The sequence below is a fragment of the Pseudorasbora parva genome, chromosome 21 (assembly GCF_024679245.1).
Source record: "Pseudorasbora parva isolate DD20220531a chromosome 21, ASM2467924v1, whole genome shotgun sequence".
Classification (NCBI taxonomy): Eukaryota; Metazoa; Chordata; class Actinopteri; order Cypriniformes; family Gobionidae; genus Pseudorasbora; species Pseudorasbora parva.
Window position 1 is genome coordinate 11,347,232 of NC_090192.1, and position 15,438 is coordinate 11,362,669.

General features: G+C 46.2%; 32 non-coding genes across 32 annotated transcripts; all 32 read left to right on the forward strand.

The window, feature by feature from the left end:
- The first annotated feature begins 50 nt into the window (after window positions 1-50).
- trnal-aag (transfer RNA leucine (anticodon AAG)) lies at window positions 51-132 on the forward strand. The gene has a single exon. It is a non-coding gene; the product is annotated as a tRNA-Leu (tRNA).
- Window positions 133-350: 218 nt separating this feature from the next.
- Window positions 351-432, forward strand: trnal-uag (transfer RNA leucine (anticodon UAG)). Its single transcript has one exon. It is a non-coding gene; the product is annotated as a tRNA-Leu (tRNA).
- A 492-nt stretch (window positions 433-924) lies between these two features.
- Window positions 925-1,006, forward strand: trnal-aag (transfer RNA leucine (anticodon AAG)). Its single transcript has one exon. It is a non-coding gene; the product is annotated as a tRNA-Leu (tRNA).
- A 218-nt stretch (window positions 1,007-1,224) lies between these two features.
- Window positions 1,225-1,306, forward strand: trnal-uag (transfer RNA leucine (anticodon UAG)). Its single transcript has one exon. It is a non-coding gene; the product is annotated as a tRNA-Leu (tRNA).
- Window positions 1,307-1,798: 492 nt separating this feature from the next.
- trnal-aag (transfer RNA leucine (anticodon AAG)) lies at window positions 1,799-1,880 on the forward strand. Its single transcript has one exon. It is a non-coding gene; the product is annotated as a tRNA-Leu (tRNA).
- A 1,059-nt stretch (window positions 1,881-2,939) lies between these two features.
- On the forward strand, window positions 2,940-3,021 carry trnal-uag (transfer RNA leucine (anticodon UAG)). Its single transcript has one exon. It is a non-coding gene; the product is annotated as a tRNA-Leu (tRNA).
- A 492-nt stretch (window positions 3,022-3,513) lies between these two features.
- On the forward strand, window positions 3,514-3,595 carry trnal-aag (transfer RNA leucine (anticodon AAG)). The gene has a single exon. It is a non-coding gene; the product is annotated as a tRNA-Leu (tRNA).
- Window positions 3,596-3,813: 218 nt separating this feature from the next.
- On the forward strand, window positions 3,814-3,895 carry trnal-uag (transfer RNA leucine (anticodon UAG)). The gene has a single exon. It is a non-coding gene; the product is annotated as a tRNA-Leu (tRNA).
- Window positions 3,896-4,387: 492 nt separating this feature from the next.
- trnal-aag (transfer RNA leucine (anticodon AAG)) lies at window positions 4,388-4,469 on the forward strand. The gene has a single exon. It is a non-coding gene; the product is annotated as a tRNA-Leu (tRNA).
- Window positions 4,470-4,687: 218 nt separating this feature from the next.
- On the forward strand, window positions 4,688-4,769 carry trnal-uag (transfer RNA leucine (anticodon UAG)). The gene has a single exon. It is a non-coding gene; the product is annotated as a tRNA-Leu (tRNA).
- A 492-nt stretch (window positions 4,770-5,261) lies between these two features.
- Window positions 5,262-5,343, forward strand: trnal-aag (transfer RNA leucine (anticodon AAG)). Its single transcript has one exon. It is a non-coding gene; the product is annotated as a tRNA-Leu (tRNA).
- Window positions 5,344-5,561: 218 nt separating this feature from the next.
- trnal-uag (transfer RNA leucine (anticodon UAG)) lies at window positions 5,562-5,643 on the forward strand. The gene has a single exon. It is a non-coding gene; the product is annotated as a tRNA-Leu (tRNA).
- A 492-nt stretch (window positions 5,644-6,135) lies between these two features.
- Window positions 6,136-6,217, forward strand: trnal-aag (transfer RNA leucine (anticodon AAG)). The gene has a single exon. It is a non-coding gene; the product is annotated as a tRNA-Leu (tRNA).
- Window positions 6,218-6,435: 218 nt separating this feature from the next.
- trnal-uag (transfer RNA leucine (anticodon UAG)) lies at window positions 6,436-6,517 on the forward strand. The gene has a single exon. It is a non-coding gene; the product is annotated as a tRNA-Leu (tRNA).
- Window positions 6,518-7,009: 492 nt separating this feature from the next.
- trnal-aag (transfer RNA leucine (anticodon AAG)) lies at window positions 7,010-7,091 on the forward strand. Its single transcript has one exon. It is a non-coding gene; the product is annotated as a tRNA-Leu (tRNA).
- Window positions 7,092-7,309: 218 nt separating this feature from the next.
- Window positions 7,310-7,391, forward strand: trnal-uag (transfer RNA leucine (anticodon UAG)). The gene has a single exon. It is a non-coding gene; the product is annotated as a tRNA-Leu (tRNA).
- A 492-nt stretch (window positions 7,392-7,883) lies between these two features.
- On the forward strand, window positions 7,884-7,965 carry trnal-aag (transfer RNA leucine (anticodon AAG)). The gene has a single exon. It is a non-coding gene; the product is annotated as a tRNA-Leu (tRNA).
- Window positions 7,966-8,183: 218 nt separating this feature from the next.
- On the forward strand, window positions 8,184-8,265 carry trnal-uag (transfer RNA leucine (anticodon UAG)). Its single transcript has one exon. It is a non-coding gene; the product is annotated as a tRNA-Leu (tRNA).
- Window positions 8,266-8,757: 492 nt separating this feature from the next.
- trnal-aag (transfer RNA leucine (anticodon AAG)) lies at window positions 8,758-8,839 on the forward strand. Its single transcript has one exon. It is a non-coding gene; the product is annotated as a tRNA-Leu (tRNA).
- Window positions 8,840-9,057: 218 nt separating this feature from the next.
- On the forward strand, window positions 9,058-9,139 carry trnal-uag (transfer RNA leucine (anticodon UAG)). The gene has a single exon. It is a non-coding gene; the product is annotated as a tRNA-Leu (tRNA).
- A 492-nt stretch (window positions 9,140-9,631) lies between these two features.
- trnal-aag (transfer RNA leucine (anticodon AAG)) lies at window positions 9,632-9,713 on the forward strand. Its single transcript has one exon. It is a non-coding gene; the product is annotated as a tRNA-Leu (tRNA).
- A 218-nt stretch (window positions 9,714-9,931) lies between these two features.
- Window positions 9,932-10,013, forward strand: trnal-uag (transfer RNA leucine (anticodon UAG)). Its single transcript has one exon. It is a non-coding gene; the product is annotated as a tRNA-Leu (tRNA).
- A 492-nt stretch (window positions 10,014-10,505) lies between these two features.
- trnal-aag (transfer RNA leucine (anticodon AAG)) lies at window positions 10,506-10,587 on the forward strand. Its single transcript has one exon. It is a non-coding gene; the product is annotated as a tRNA-Leu (tRNA).
- A 218-nt stretch (window positions 10,588-10,805) lies between these two features.
- Window positions 10,806-10,887, forward strand: trnal-uag (transfer RNA leucine (anticodon UAG)). The gene has a single exon. It is a non-coding gene; the product is annotated as a tRNA-Leu (tRNA).
- A 492-nt stretch (window positions 10,888-11,379) lies between these two features.
- On the forward strand, window positions 11,380-11,461 carry trnal-aag (transfer RNA leucine (anticodon AAG)). Its single transcript has one exon. It is a non-coding gene; the product is annotated as a tRNA-Leu (tRNA).
- A 192-nt stretch (window positions 11,462-11,653) lies between these two features.
- On the forward strand, window positions 11,654-11,735 carry trnal-uag (transfer RNA leucine (anticodon UAG)). The gene has a single exon. It is a non-coding gene; the product is annotated as a tRNA-Leu (tRNA).
- Window positions 11,736-12,227: 492 nt separating this feature from the next.
- On the forward strand, window positions 12,228-12,309 carry trnal-aag (transfer RNA leucine (anticodon AAG)). Its single transcript has one exon. It is a non-coding gene; the product is annotated as a tRNA-Leu (tRNA).
- A 218-nt stretch (window positions 12,310-12,527) lies between these two features.
- Window positions 12,528-12,609, forward strand: trnal-uag (transfer RNA leucine (anticodon UAG)). Its single transcript has one exon. It is a non-coding gene; the product is annotated as a tRNA-Leu (tRNA).
- A 492-nt stretch (window positions 12,610-13,101) lies between these two features.
- On the forward strand, window positions 13,102-13,183 carry trnal-aag (transfer RNA leucine (anticodon AAG)). The gene has a single exon. It is a non-coding gene; the product is annotated as a tRNA-Leu (tRNA).
- Window positions 13,184-13,401: 218 nt separating this feature from the next.
- Window positions 13,402-13,483, forward strand: trnal-uag (transfer RNA leucine (anticodon UAG)). The gene has a single exon. It is a non-coding gene; the product is annotated as a tRNA-Leu (tRNA).
- A 492-nt stretch (window positions 13,484-13,975) lies between these two features.
- trnal-aag (transfer RNA leucine (anticodon AAG)) lies at window positions 13,976-14,057 on the forward strand. Its single transcript has one exon. It is a non-coding gene; the product is annotated as a tRNA-Leu (tRNA).
- Window positions 14,058-15,116: 1,059 nt separating this feature from the next.
- Window positions 15,117-15,198, forward strand: trnal-uag (transfer RNA leucine (anticodon UAG)). Its single transcript has one exon. It is a non-coding gene; the product is annotated as a tRNA-Leu (tRNA).
- The last annotated feature ends 240 nt before the right edge of the window (window positions 15,199-15,438 follow it).

Sequence of the window (15,438 nt, forward strand, 5' to 3'; positions counted from 1 at the left end):
TTAAATTAAAATAAGAAGGCGAAAATGGCCCAGGGAAGGCACTCTTGCATGGTAGCGTGGCAGAGCGGTCTAAGGCGCTGGATTAAGGCTCCAGTCTCTTCGGGGGCGTGGGTTCGAATCCCACCGCTGCCAAGGAACACTTTTGGAAGGCTCTTGTGGCTGCTATGCCTGAGCAAGACGACTGGAGAAGTGACACTGCATGCTCCCAGTCTCTTCCAAAACCAGCCACTTTTGCTTTCCTGAGCCTTACTCGACAGGCTTCAGGGCCTCACAATGAAGGTCCGCACCCAACATTTTCTCCTATTCTAGAAAAATGGGCAGAAAAAGGCCCCCGAAAGAAACAGCAGTGGGGTAGTGTGGCCGAGGGGTCTAAGGCGCTGGATTTAGGCTCCAGTCTCTTCGGGGGCGTGGGTTCGAATCCCACCACTGCCAGCATTGATTTTAAAGAGGGCAATACACCTTAAGTGTGCTGCAAAACTGTGTAGCAGGAAATCTGCACCCTGTTGAATCAGGGACAACCAAAAATTACAATTGTAGTAATTTCAGTTTAAAAATGAGTTGGAATCTAATAATAACATGGTCTTTAATCATAGAAGCAGCCGATTTGACTCAAGATTTTTTGGAAAATTGACAACTACCTCACGATTTTGAGTTTAACTTCAGCACAGCTAGCTGCCATTTTGGAGTAAGGCCCAATGGCTTTGATTAGATGATTCAGGTGTGTTTGATTAGAGATGGAATTGCAATCTGCAGATAGGGAGGCCTCCAGGAGTGTAACTGCATACCCCTGCATTTATGAGGTCTTTTAATCTGTGGAGGAGCTCCTCCAAGGCACGTGGAATGTCAACTGACTGACTTGTGGCCAAGTGCGACATTAAATTAAAATAAGAAGGCGAAAATGACCCAGGGAAGGCACTCTCGCATGGTAGCGTGGCCGAGCGGTCTAAGGCGCTGGATTAAGGCTCCAGTCTCTTCGGGGGCGTGGGTTCGAATCCCACCGCTGCCAAGGAATACTTTTGGAAGGCTCTTGTGGCTGCTATGCCTGAGCATGACGACTGGAGAAGTGACACTGCATGCTCCCAGTCTCTTCCAAAACCAGCCACTTTTGCTTTCCTGAGCCTTACTCGACAGGCTTCAGGGCCTCACAATGAAGGTCTGCACCCCACATTTTCTCCTATTCTAGAAAAATGGGCAGAAAAAGGCCCCCGAAAGAAACAGCAGTGGGGTAGTGTGGCCGAGGGGTCTAAGGCGCTGGATTTAGGCTCCAGTCTCTTCGGGGGCGTGGGTTCGAATCCCACCACTGCCAGCATTGATTTTAAAGAGGGCAATGCACCTTAAGTGTGCTGCAAAACTGTCTAGCAGGAAATCTGCACCCTGTTGAATCAGGGACAACCAAAAATTACAATTGTAGTAATTTCAGTTTAAAAATGATTTGGAATCTAATAATAACATAGTCTTTAATCATAGAAGCAGCCGATTTGACTCAAGATTTTTTGGAAAATTGACAACTACCTCACGATTTTGAGTTTAACTTCAGCACAGCTAGCTGCTATTTTGGAGTAAGGCCCAATGGCTTTGATTAGATTATTCAGGTGTGTTTGATTACAGATGGAATTGCAATCTGCAGATAGGGAGGCCTCCAGGAGTGTAACTGCGTACCCTTGCATTTATGAGGTCTTTTAATCTGTGGAGGAGCTCCTCCAAGGCACATGGAATGTCAACTGACTGACTTGTGGCCAAGTGCGACATTAAATTAAAATAAGAAGGCGAAAATGGCCCAGGGAAGGCACTCTCGCATGGTAGCGTGGCCGAGCGGTCTAAGGCGCTGGATTAAGGCTCCAGTCTCTTCGGGGGCGTGGGTTCGAATCCCACCGCTGCCAAGGAACACTTTTGGAAGGCTCTTGTGGCTGCTATGCCTGAGCAAGACGACTGGAGAAGTGACACTGCATGCTCCCAGTCTCTTCCAAAACCAGCCACTTTTGCTTTCCTGTAGTGATGGCGAAGTGAAGCTTTCTGAACCAGTGAAGCTTTCAGCACAGTTGTATCAGAAAAAGGTTCATTACTCGAAGCTTTTCAAGTCAGAGCTCAACGAGGACCTCTGCTGGTGAAAGTGAGGGAAAGAGCTGTGCCGCAAAATGTTTTGCAACCGACGCATTATCTAGAAGCAAAAAGTGAATTAATGGATTGATTAATAAATTAATCAATATATTATATATGACATTATATGACACAATCTGTTCCATTGCATACTCCTAGTAACTTAAACCAATAAAGATATGATTTTGTATTGTGAATGTGAACATTTTTCCTGTTTGTAAACAAATAAAACTCACGAATAAAGGAAGTATGCTAAATAAATGCATGCACACAAGGAAAAACACACACACTTTCACATGATTATAGAAGGATAAGCCTTGTCTCTAATGTATGAAGTCATAGGCTAGTGCGGATTAAATGAATAAATAGATAAATATATGCGGCAGAACAAAAGCCAAATAAATGATCAACCTTATTGGGCGAAATCAAATGAAAGTGTTCCCACATTTCAGAACGCCCTCTCTTTGCAACAGGGTCCATAACAAACTCGCGCAATACAAAAACCCTCTCAATGCAACGCAACACACCTCACAGGGACGCCCTGTGTAGCGCATTTTTAAACCTTTCTGAATCAGTCACGTGGGTGTTTGTGAAACGAAGCTTCGGACGTCATTGGTCACGTGGTTTTGATAAAACGAATCAAGCATCGATACAAAGCTTCACAGAAAATAGTTTCATTTTTTTGACACACGCTTCGGAGCTTTGGTGTCACTGTTAACATCACTACTTTCCTGAGCCTTACTCGACAGGCTTCAGGGCCTCACAATGAAGGTCCGCACCCAACAGTTTCTCCTATTCTAGAAAAATGGGAAGAAAAAGGCCCCCGAAAGAAACAGCAGTGGGGTAGTGTGGCCGAGGGGTCTAAGGCGCTGGATTTAGGCTCCAGTCTCTTCGGGGGCGTGGGTTCGAATCCCACCACTGCCAGCATTGATTTTAAAGAGGGCAATACACCTTAAGTGTGCTGCAAAACTGTCTAGCAGGAAATCTGCACCCTGTTGAATCAGGGACAACCAAAAATTACAATTGTAGTAATTTCAGTTTAAAAATGATTTGGAATCTAATAATAACATAGTCTTTAATCATAGAAGCAGCCGATTTGACTCAAGATTTTTTGGAAAATTGACAACTACCTCACGATTTTGAGTTTAACTTCAGCACAGCTAGCTGCCATTTTGGAGTAAGGCCCAATGGCTTTGATTAGATGATTCAGGTGTGTTTGATTAGAGATGGAATTGCAATCTGCAGATAGGGAGGCCTCCAGGAGTGTAACTGCGTACCCCTGCATTTATGAGGTCTTTTAATCTGTGGAGGAGCTCCTCCAAGGCACATGGAATGTCAACTGACTGACTTGTGGCCAAGTGCGACATTAAATTAAAATAAGAATGCAAAAATGGCCCAGGGAAGGCACTCCCGCATGGTAGCGTGGCCGAGCGGTCTAAGGCGCTGGATTAAGGCTCCAGTCTCTTCGGGGGCGTGGGTTCGAATCCCATCGCTGCCAAGGAACACTTTTGGAAGGCTCTTGTGGCTGCTATGCCTGAGCAAGACGACTGGAGAAGTGACACTGCATGCTCCCAGTCTCTTCCAAAACCAGCCACTTTTGCTTTCCTGAGCCTTACTCGACAGGCTTCAGGGCCTCACAATGAAGGTCCGCACCCAACAGTTTCTCCTATTCTAGAAAAATGGGCAGAAAAAGGCCCCCGAAAGAAACAGCAGTGGGGTAGTGTGGCCGAGGGGTCTAAGGCGCTGGATTTAGGCTCCAGTCTCTTCGGGGGCGTGGGTTCGAATCCCACCACTGCCAGCATTGATTTTAAAGAGGGCAATACACCTTAAGTGTGCTGCAAAACTGTCTAGCAGGAAATCTGCACCCTGTTGAATCAGGGTCAACCAAAAATTACAATTGTAGTAATTTCAGTTTAAAAATGATTTGGAATCTAATAATAACATAGTCTTTAATCATAGAAGCAGCCGATTTGACTCAAGATTTTTTGGAAAATTGACAACTACCTCACGATTTTGAGTTTAACTTCAGCACAGCTAGCTGCCATTTTGGAGTAAGGCCCAATGGCTTTGATTAGATGATTCAGGTGTGTTTGATTAGAGATGGAATTGCAATCTGCAGATAGGGAGGCCTCCAGGAGTGTAACTGCGTACCCCTGCATTTATGAGGTCTTTTAATCTGTGGAGGAGCTCCTCCAAGGCACGTGGAATGTCAACTGACTGACTTGTGGCCAAGTGCGACATTAAATTAAAATAAGAAGGCGAAAATGGCCCAGGGAAGGAATTCTCGCATGGTAGCGTGGCCGAGCGGTCTAAGGCGCTGGATTAAGGCTCCAGTCTCTTCGGGGGCATGGGTTCGAATCCCACCGCTGCCAAGGAACACTTTTGGAAGGCTCTTGTGGCTGCTATGCCTGAGCAAGACGACTGGAGAAGTGACACTGCATGCTCCCAGTCTCTTCCAAAACCACCCACTTTTGCTTTTCTGAGCCTTACTCGACAGGCTTCAGGGCCTCACAATGAAGGTCCGCACCCAACATTTTCTCCTATTCTAGAAAAATGGGCAGAAAAAGGCCCCCGAAAGAAACGGCAGTGGGGTAGTGTGGCCGAGGGGTCTAAGGCGCTGGATTTAGGCTCCAGTCTCTTCGGGGGCGTGGGTTCGAATCCCACCACTGCCAGCATTGATTTTAAAGAGGGCAATACACCTTAAGTGTGCTGCAAAACTGTGTAGCAGGAAATCTGCACCCTGTTGAATCAGGGACAACCAAAAATTACAATTGTAGTAATTTCAGTTTAAAAATGAGTTGGAATCTAATAATAACATAGTCTTTAATCATAGAAGCAGCCGATTTGACTCAAGATTTTTTGGAAAATTGACAACTACCTCACGATTTTGAGTTTAACTTCAGCACAGCTAGCTGCCATTTTGGAGTAAGGCCCAATGGCTTTGATTAGATGATTCAGGTGTGTTTGATTAGAGATGGAATTGCAATCTGCAGATAGGGAGGCCTCCAGGAGTGTAACTGCGTACCCCTGCATTTATGAGGTCTTTTAATCTGTGGAGGAGCTCCTCCAAGGCACGTGGAATGTCAACTGACTGACTTGTGGCCAAGTGCGACATTAAATTAAAATAAGAAGGCGAAAATGGCCCAGGGAAGGAATTCTCGCATGGTAGCGTGGCCGAGCGGTCTAAGGCGCTGGATTAAGGCTCCAGTCTCTTCGGGGGCATGGGTTCGAATCCCACCGCTGCCAAGGAACACTTTTGGAAGGCTCTTGTGGCTGCTATGCCTGAGCAAGACGACTGGAGAAGTGACACTGCATGCTCCCAGTCTCTTCCAAAACCAGCCACTTTTGCTTTTCTGAGCCTTACTCGACAGGCTTCAGGGCCTCACAATGAAGGTCCGCACCCAACATTTTCTCCTATTCTAGAAAAATGGGCAGAAAAAGGCCCCCGAAAGAAACAGCAGTGGGGTAGTGTGGCCGAGGGGTCTAAGGCGCTGGATTTAGGCTCCAGTCTCTTCGGGGGCGTGGGTTCAAATCCCACCACTGCCAGCATTGATTTTAAAGAGGGCAATACACCTTAAGTGTGCTGCAAAACTGTGTAGCAGGAAATCTGCACCCTGTTGAATCAGGGACAACCAAAAATTACAATTGTAGTAATTTCAGTTTAAAAATGAGTTGGAATCTAATAATAACATAGTCTTTAATCATAGAAGCAGCCGATTTGACTCAAGATTTTTTGGAAAATTGACAACTACCTCACGATTTTGAGTTTAACTTCAGCACAGCTAGCTGCCATTTTGGAGTAAGGCCCAATGGCTTTGATTAGATGATTCAGGTGTGTTTGATTAGAGATGGAATTGCAATCTGCAGATAGGGAGGCCTCCAGGAGTGTAACTGCGTACCCCTGCATTTATGAGGTCTTTTAATCTGTGGAGGAGCTCCTCCAAGGCACATGGAATGTCAACTGACTGACTTGTGGCCAAGTGCGACATTAAATTAAAATAAGAAGGCGAAAATGGCCCAGGGAAGGCACTCTCACATGGTAGCGTGGCCGAGCGGTCTAAGGCGCTGGATTAAGGCTCCAGTCTCTTCGGGGGCGTGGGTTCGAATCCCACCGCTGCCAAGGAGCACTTTTGGAAGGCTCTTGTGGCTGCTATGCCTGAGCAAGACGACTGGAGAAGTCACACTGCATGCTCCCAGTCTCTTCCAAAACCAGCCACTTTTGCTTTCCTGAGCCTTACTCGACAGGCTTCAGGGCCTCACAATGAAGGTCCGCACCCAACAGTTTCTCCTATTCTAGAAAAATGGGCAGAAAAAGGCCCCCGAAAGAAACAGCAGTGGGGTAGTGTGGCCGAGGGGTCTAAGGCGCTGGATTTAGGCTCCAGTCTCTTCGGGGGCATGGGCTCGAATCCCACCACTGCCAGCATTGATTTTAAAGAGGGCAATACACCTTAAGTGTGCTGCAAAACTGTCTAGCAGGAAATCTGCACCCTGTTGAATCAGGGTCAACCAAAAATTACAATTGTAGTAATTTCAGTTTAAAAATGATTTGGAATCTAATAATAACATAGTCTTTAATCATAGAAGCAGCCGATTTGACTCAATATTTTTTGGAAAATTGACAACTACCTCACGATTTTGAGTTTAACTTCAGCACAGCTAGCTGCCATTTTGGAGTAAGGCCCAATGGCTTTGATTAGATGATTCAGGTGTGTTTGATTAGAGATGGAATTGCAATCTGCAGATAGGGAGGCCTCCAGGAGTGTAACTGCGTACCCCTGCATTTATGAGGTCTTTTAATCTGTGGAGGAGCTCCTCCAAGGCACATGGAATGTCAACTGACTGACTTGTGGCCAAGTGCGACATTAAATTAAAATAAGAAGGCGAAAATGGCCCAGGGAAGGCACTCTCGCATGGTAGCGTGGCCGAGCGGTCTAAGGCGCTGGATTAAGGCTCCAGTCTCTTCGGGGGCGTGGGTTCGAATCCCACCGCTGCCAAGGAACACTTTTGGAAGGCTCTTGTGGCTGCTATGCCTGAGCAAGACGACTGGAGAAGTGACACTGCATGCTCCCAGTCTCTTCCAAAACCACCCACTTTTGCTTTTCTGAGCCTTACTCGACAGGCTTCAGGGCCTCACAATGAAGGTCCGCACCCAACATTTTCTCCTATTCTAGAAAAATGGGCAGAAAAAGGCCCCCGAAAGAAACGGCAGTGGGGTAGTGTGGCCGAGGGGTCTAAGGCGCTGGATTTAGGCTCCTGTCTCTTCGGGGGCGTGGGTTCGAATCCCACCACTGCCAGCATTGATTTTAAAGAGGGCAATACACCTTAAGTGTGCTGCAAAACTGTCTAGCAGGAAATCTGCACCCTGTTGAATCAGGGTCAACCAAAAATTACAATTGTAGTAATTTCAGTTTAAAAATGATTTGGAATCTAATAATAACATAGTCTTTAATCATAGAAGCAGCCGATTTGACTCAAGATTTTTTGGAAAATTGACAACTACCTCACGATTTTGAGTTTAACTTCAGCACAGCTAGCTGCCATTTTGGAGTAAGGCCCAATGGCTTTGATTAGATGATTCAGGTGTGTTTGATTAGAGATGGAATTGCAATCTGCAGATAGGGAGGCCTCCAGGAGTGTAACTGCGTACCCCTGCATTTATGAGGTCTTTTAATCTGTGGAGGAGCTCCTCCAAGGCACATGGAATGTCAACTGACTGACTTGTGGCCAAGTGCGACATTAAATTAAAATAAGAAGGCGAAAATGGCCCAGGGAAGGCACTCTCGCATGGTAGCGTGGCCGAGCGGTCTAAGGCGCTGGATTAAGGCTCCAGTCTCTTCGGGGGCGTGGGTTCGAATCCCACCGCTGCCAAGGAACACTTTTGGAAGGCTCTTGTGGCTGCTATGCCTGAGCAAGACGACTGGAGAAGTGACACTGCATGCTCCCAGTCTCTTCCAAAACCACCCACTTTTGCTTTTCTGAGCCTTATTTGACAGGCTTCAGGGCCTCACAATGAAGGTCCGCACCCAACATTTTCTCCTATTCTAGAAAAATGGGCAGAAAAAGGCCCCCGAAAGAAACGGCAGTGGGGTAGTGTGGCCGAGGGGTCTAAGGCGCTGGATTTAGGCTCCTGTCTCTTCGGGGGCGTGGGTTCGAATCCCACCACTGCCAGCATTGATTTTAAAGAGGGCAATACACCTTAAGTGTGCTGCAAAACTGTGTAGCAGGAAATCTGCACCCTGTTGAATCAGGGACAACCAAAAATTACAATTGTAGTAATTTCAGTTTAAAAATGAGTTGGAATCTAATAATAACATAGTCTTTAATCATAGAAGCAGCCGATTTGACTCAAGATTTTTTGGAAAATTGACAACTACCTCACGATTTTGAGTTTAACTTCAGCACAGCTAGCTGCCATTTTGGAGTAAGGCCCAATGGCTTTGATTAGATGATTCAGGTGTGTTTGATTAGAGATGGAATTGCAATCTGCAGATAGGGAGGCCTCCAGGAGTGTAACTGCGTACCCCTGCATTTATGAGGTCTTTTAATCTGTGGAGGAGCTCCTCCAAGGCACGTGGAATGTCAACTGACTGACTTGTGGCCAAGTGCGACATTAAATTAAAATAAGAAGGCGAAAATGGCCCAGGGAAGGAATTCTCGCATGGTAGCGTGGCCGAGCGGTCTAAGGCGCTGGATTAAGGCTCCAGTCTCTTCGGGGGCATGGGTTCGAATCCCACCGCTGCCAAGGAACACTTTTGGAAGGCTCTTGTGGCTGCTATGCCTGAGCAAGACGACTGGAGAAGTGACACTGCATGCTCCCAGTCTCTTCCAAAACCAGCCACTTTTAATTTTCTGAGCCTTACTCGACAGGCTTCAGGGCCTCACAATGAAGGTCCGCACCCAACATTTTCTCCTATTCTAGAAAAATGGGCAGAAAAAGGCCCCCGAAAGAAACAGCAGTGGGGTAGTGTGGCCGAGGGGTCTAAGGCGCTGGATTTAGGCTCCAGTCTCTTCGGGGGCGTGGGTTCAAATCCCACCACTGCCAGCATTGATTTTAAAGAGGGCAATACACCTTAAGTGTGCTGCAAAACTGTGTAGCAGGAAATCTGCACCCTGTTGAATCAGGGACAACCAAAAATTACAATTGTAGTAATTTCAGTTTAAAAATGAGTTGGAATCTAATAATAACATAGTCTTTAATCATAGAAGCAGCCGATTTGACTCAAGATTTTTTGGAAAATTGACAACTACCTCACGATTTTGAGTTTAACTTCAGCACAGCTAGCTGCCATTTTGGAGTAAGGCCCAATGGCTTTGATTAGATGATTCAGGTGTGTTTGATTAGAGATGGAATTGCAATCTGCAGATAGGGAGGCCTCCAGGAGTGTAACTGCGTACCCCTGCATTTATGAGGTCTTTTAATCTGTGGAGGAGCTCCTCCAAGGCACGTGGAATGTCAACTGACTGACTTGTGGCCAAGTGCGACATTAAATTAAAATAAGAAGGCGAAAATGGCCCAGGGAAGGAATTCTCGCATGGTAGCGTGGCCGAGCGGTCTAAGGCGCTGGATTAAGGCTCCAGTCTCTTCGGGGGCATGGGTTCGAATCCCACCGCTGCCAAGGAACACTTTTGGAAGGCTCTTGTGGCTGCTATGCCTGAGCAAGACGACTGGAGAAGTGACACTGCATGCTCCCAGTCTCTTCCAAAACCAGCCACTTTTGCTTTTCTGAGCCTTACTCGACAGGCTTCAGGGCCTCACAATGAAGGTCCGCACCCAACATTTTCTCCTATTCTAGAAAAATGGGCAGAAAAAGGCCCCCGAAAGAAACAGCAGTGGGGTAGTGTGGCCGAGGGGTCTAAGGCGCTGGATTTAGGCTCCAGTCTCTTCGGGGGCGTGGGTTCGAATCCCACCACTGCCAGCATTGATTTTAAAGAGGGCAATACACCTTAAGTGTGCTGCAAAACTGTGTAGCAGGAAATCTGCACCCTGTTGAATCAGGGACAACCAAAAATTACAATTGTAGTAATTTCAGTTTAAAAATGATTTGGAATCTAATAATAACATAGTCTTTAATCATAGAAGCAGCCGATTTGACTCAAGATTTTTTGGAAAATTGACAACTACCTCACGATTTTGAGTTTAACTTCAGCACAGCTAGCTGCTATTTTGGAGTAAGGCCCAATGGCTTTGATTAGATTATTCAGGTGTTTTTGATTAGAGATGGAATTGCAATCTGCAGATAGGGAGGCCTCCAGGAGTGTAACTGCGTACCCTTGCATTTATGAGGTCTTTTAATCTGTGGAGGAGCTCCTCCAAGGCACATGGAATGTCAACTGACTGACTTGTGGCCAAGTGCGACATTAAATTAAAATAAGAAGGCGAAAATGGCCCAGGGAAGGCACTCTCGCATGGTAGCGTGGCCGAGCGGTCTAAGGCGCTGGATTAAGGCTCCAGTCTCTTCGGGGGCGTGGGTTCGAATCCCACCGCTGCCAAGGAACACTTTTGGAAGGCTCTTGTGGCTGCTATGCCTGAGCAAGACGACTGGAGAAGTGACACTGCATGCTCCCAGTCTCTTCCAAAACCAGCCACTTTTGCTTTCCTGAGCCTTACTCGACAGGCTTCAGGGCCTCACAATGAAGGTCCGCACCCAACATTTTCTCCTATTCTAGAAAAATGGGCAGAAAAAGGCCCCCGAAAGAAACAGCAGTGGGGTAGTGTGGCCGAGGGGTCTAAGGCGCTGGATTTAGGCTCCAGTCTCTTCGGGGGCGTGGGTTCGAATCCCACCACTGCCAGCATTGATTTTAAAGAGGGCAATACACCTTAAGTGTGCTGCAAAACTGTGTAGCAGGAAATCTGCACCCTGTTGAATCAGGGACAACCAAAAATTACAATTGTAGTAATTTCAGTTTAAAAATGAGTTGGAATCTAATAATAACATAGTCTTTAATCATAGAAGCAGCCGATTTGACTCAAGATTTTTTGGAAAATTGACAACTACCTCACGATTTTGAGTTTAACTTCAGCACAGCTAGCTGCCATTTTGGAGTAAGGCCCAATGGCTTTGATTAGATGATTCAGGTGTGTTTGATTAGAGATGGAATTGCAATCTGCAGATAGGGAGGCCTCCAGGAGTGTAACTGCGTACCCCTGCATTTATGAGGTCTTTTAATCTGTGGAGGAGCTCCTCCAAGGCACATGGAATGTCAACTGACTGACTTGTGGCCAAGTGCGACATTAAATTAAAATAAGAAGGCGAAAATGGCCCAGGGAAGGCACTCTCGCATGGTAGCGTGGCCGAGCGGTCTAAGGCGCTGGATTAAGGCTCCAGTCTCTTCGGGGGCGTGGGTTCGAATCCCACCGCTGCCAAGGAACACTTTTGGAAGGCTCTTGTGGCTGCTATGCCTGAGCAAGACGACTGGAGAAGTGACACTGCATGCTCCCAGTCTCTTCCAAAACCAGCCACTTTTGCTTTCCTGAGCCAATGAAGGTCCGCACCCAACATTTTCTCCTATTCTAGAAAAATGGGCAGAAAAAGGCCCCCGAAAGAAACAGCAGTGGGGTAGTGTGGCCGAGGGGTCTAAGGCGCTGGATTTAGGCTCCAGTCTCTTCGGGGGCGTGGGTTCGAATCCCACCACTGCCAGCATTGATTTTAAAGAGGGCAATACACCTTAAGTGTGCTGCAAAACTGTGTAGCAGAAAATCTGCACCCTGTTGAATCAGGGACAACCAAAAATTACAATTGTAGTAATTTCAGTTTAAAAATGAGTTGGAATCTAATAATAACATAGTCTTTAATCATAGAAGCAGCTGATTTGACTCAAGATTTTTTGGAAAATTGACAACTACCTCACGATTTTGAGTTTAACTTCAGCACAGCTAGCTGCCATTTTGGAGTAAGGCCCAATGGCTTTGATTAGATGATTCAGGTGTGTTTGATTAGAGATGGAATTGCAATCTGCAGATAGGGAGGCCTCCAGGAGTGTAACTGCATACCCCTGCATTTATGAGGTCTTTTAATCCGTGGAGGAGCTCCTCCAAGGCACGTGGAATGTCAACTGACTGACTTGTGGCTAAGTGCGACATTAAATTAAAATAAGAAGGCGAAAATGGCCCAGGGAAGGCACTCTTGCATGGTAGCGTGGCAGAGCGGTCTAAGGCGCTGGATTAAGGCTCCAGTCTCTTCGGGGGCGTGGGTTCGAATCCCACCGCTGCCAAGGAACACTTTTGGAAGGCTCTTGTGGCTGCTATGCCTGAGCAAGACGACTGGAGAAGTGACACTGCATGCTCCCAGTCTCTTCCAAAACCAGCCACTTTTGCTTTCCTGAGCCTTACTCGACAGGCTTCAGGGCCTCACAATGAAGGTCCGCACCCAACATTTTCTCCTATTCTAGAAAAATGGGCAGAAAAAGGCCCCCGAAAGAAACAGCAGTGGGGTAGTGTGGCCGAGGGGTCTAAGGCGCTGGATTTAGGCTCCAGTCTCTTCGGGGGCGTGGGTTCGAATCCCACCACTGCCAGCATTGATTTTAAAGAGGGCAATACACCTTAAGTGTGCTGCAAAACTGTGTAGCAGGAAATCTGCACCCTGTTGAATCAGGGACAACCAAAAATTACAATTGTAGTAATTTCAGTTTAAAAATGAGTTGGAATCTAATAATAACATGGTCTTTAATCATAGAAGCAGCCGATTTGACTCAAGATTTTTTGGAAAATTGACAACTACCTCACGATTTTGAGTTTAACTTCAGCACAGCTAGCTGCCATTTTGGAGTAAGGCCCAATGGCTTTGATTAGATGATTCAGGTGTGTTTGATTAGAGATGGAATTGCAATCTGCAGATAGGGAGGCCTCCAGGAGTGTAACTGCATACCCCTGCATTTATGAGGTCTTTTAATCTGTGGAGGAGCTCCTCCAAGGCACGTGGAATGTCAACTGACTGACTTGTGGCCAAGTGCGACATTAAATTAAAATAAGAAGGCGAAAATGACCCAGGGAAGGCACTCTCGCATGGTAGCGTGGCCGAGCGGTCTAAGGCGCTGGATTAAGGCTCCAGTCTCTTCGGGGGCGTGGGTTCGAATCCCACCGCTGCCAAGGAACACTTTTGGAAGGCTCTTGTGGCTGCTATGCCTGAGCATGACGACTGGAGAAGTGACACTGCATGCTCCCAGTCTCTTCCAAAACCAGCCACTTTTGCTTTCCTGAGCCTTACTCGACAGGCTTCAGGGCCTCACAATGAAGGTCTGCACCCCACATTTTCTCCTATTCTAGAAAAATGGGCAGAAAAAGGCCCCCGAAAGAAACAGCAGTGGGGTAGTGTGGCCGAGGGGTCTAAGGCGCTGGATTTAGGCTCCAGTCTCTTCGGGGGCGTGGGTTCGAATCCCACCACTGCCAGCATTGATTTTAAAGAGGGCAATGCACCTTAAGTGTGCTGCAAAACTGTCTAGCAGGAAATCTGCACCCTGTTGAATCAGGGACAACCAAAAATTACAATTGTAGTAATTTCAGTTTAAAAATGATTTGGAATCTAATAATAACATAGTCTTTAATCATAGAAGCAGCCGATTTGACTCAAGATTTTTTGGAAAATTGACAACTACCTCACGATTTTGAGTTTAACTTCAGCACAGCTAGCTGCTATTTTGGAGTAAGGCCCAATGGCTTTGATTAGATTATTCAGGTGTGTTTGATTACAGATGGAATTGCAATCTGCAGATAGGGAGGCCTCCAGGAGTGTAACTGCGTACCCTTGCATTTATGAGGTCTTTTAATCTGTGGAGGAGCTCCTCCAAGGCACATGGAATGTCAACTGACTGACTTGTGGCCAAGTGCGACATTAAATTAAAATAAGAAGGCGAAAATGGCCCAGGGAAGGCACTCTCGCATGGTAGCGTGGCCGAGCGGTCTAAGGCGCTGGATTAAGGCTCCAGTCTCTTCGGGGGCGTGGGTTCGAATCCCACCGCTGCCAAGGAACACTTTTGGAAGGCTCTTGTGGCTGCTATGCCTGAGCAAGACGACTGGAGAAGTGACACTGCATGCTCCCAGTCTCTTCCAAAACCAGCCACTTTTGCTTTCCTGTAGTGATGGCGAAGTGAAGCTTTCTGAACCAGTGAAGCTTTCAGCACAGTTGTATCAGAAAAAGGTTCATTACTCGAAGCTTTTCAAGTCAGAGCTCAACGAGGACCTCTGCTGGTGAAAGTGAGGGAAAGAGCTGTGCCGCAAAATGTTTTGCAACCGACGCATTATCTAGAAGCAAAAAGTGAATTAATGGATTGATTAATAAATTAATCAATATATTATATATGACATTATATGACACAATCTGTTCCATTGCATACTCCTAGTAACTTAAACCAATAAAGATATGATTTTGTATTGTGAATGTGAACATTTTTCCTGTTTGTAAACAAATAAAACTCACGAATAAAGGAAGTATGCTAAATAAATGCATGCACACAAGGAAAAACACACACACTTTCACATGATTATAGAAGGATAAGCCTTGTCTCTAATGTATGAAGTCATAGGCTAGTGCGGATTAAATGAATAAATAGATAAATATATGCGGCAGAACAAAAGCCAAATAAATGATCAACCTTATTGGGCGAAATCAAATGAAAGTGTTCCCACATTTCAGAACGCCCTCTCTTTGCAACAGGGTCCATAACAAACTCGCGCAATACAAAAACCCTCTCAATGCAACGCAACACACCTCACAGGGACGCCCTGTGTAGCGCATTTTTAAACCTTTCTGAATCAGTCACGTGGGTGTTTGTGAAACGAAGCTTCGGACGTCATTGGTCACGTGGTTTTGATAAAACGAATCAAGCATCGATACAAAGCTTCACAGAAAATAGTTTCATTTTTTTGACACACGCTTCGGAGCTTTGGTGTCACTGTTAACATCACTACTTTCCTGAGCCTTACTCGACAGGCTTCAGGGCCTCACAATGAAGGTCCGCACCCAACAGTTTCTCCTATTCTAGAAAAATGGGAAGAAAAAGGCCCCCGAAAGAAACAGCAGTGGGGTAGTGTGGCCGAGGGGTCTAAGGCGCTGGATTTAGGCTCCAGTCTCTTCGGGGGCGTGGGTTCGAATCCCACCACTGCCAGCATTGATTTTAAAGAGGGCAATACACCTTAAGTGTGCTGCAAAACTGTCTAGCAGGAAATCTGCACCCTGTTGAATCAGGGACAACCAAAAATTACAATTGTAGTAATTTCAGTTTAAAAATGATTTGGAATCTAATAATAACATAGTCTTTAATCATAGAAGCAGCCGATTTGACTCAAGATTTTTTGGAAAATTGACAACTACCTCACGATTTTGAGTTTAACTTCAGCACAGCTAG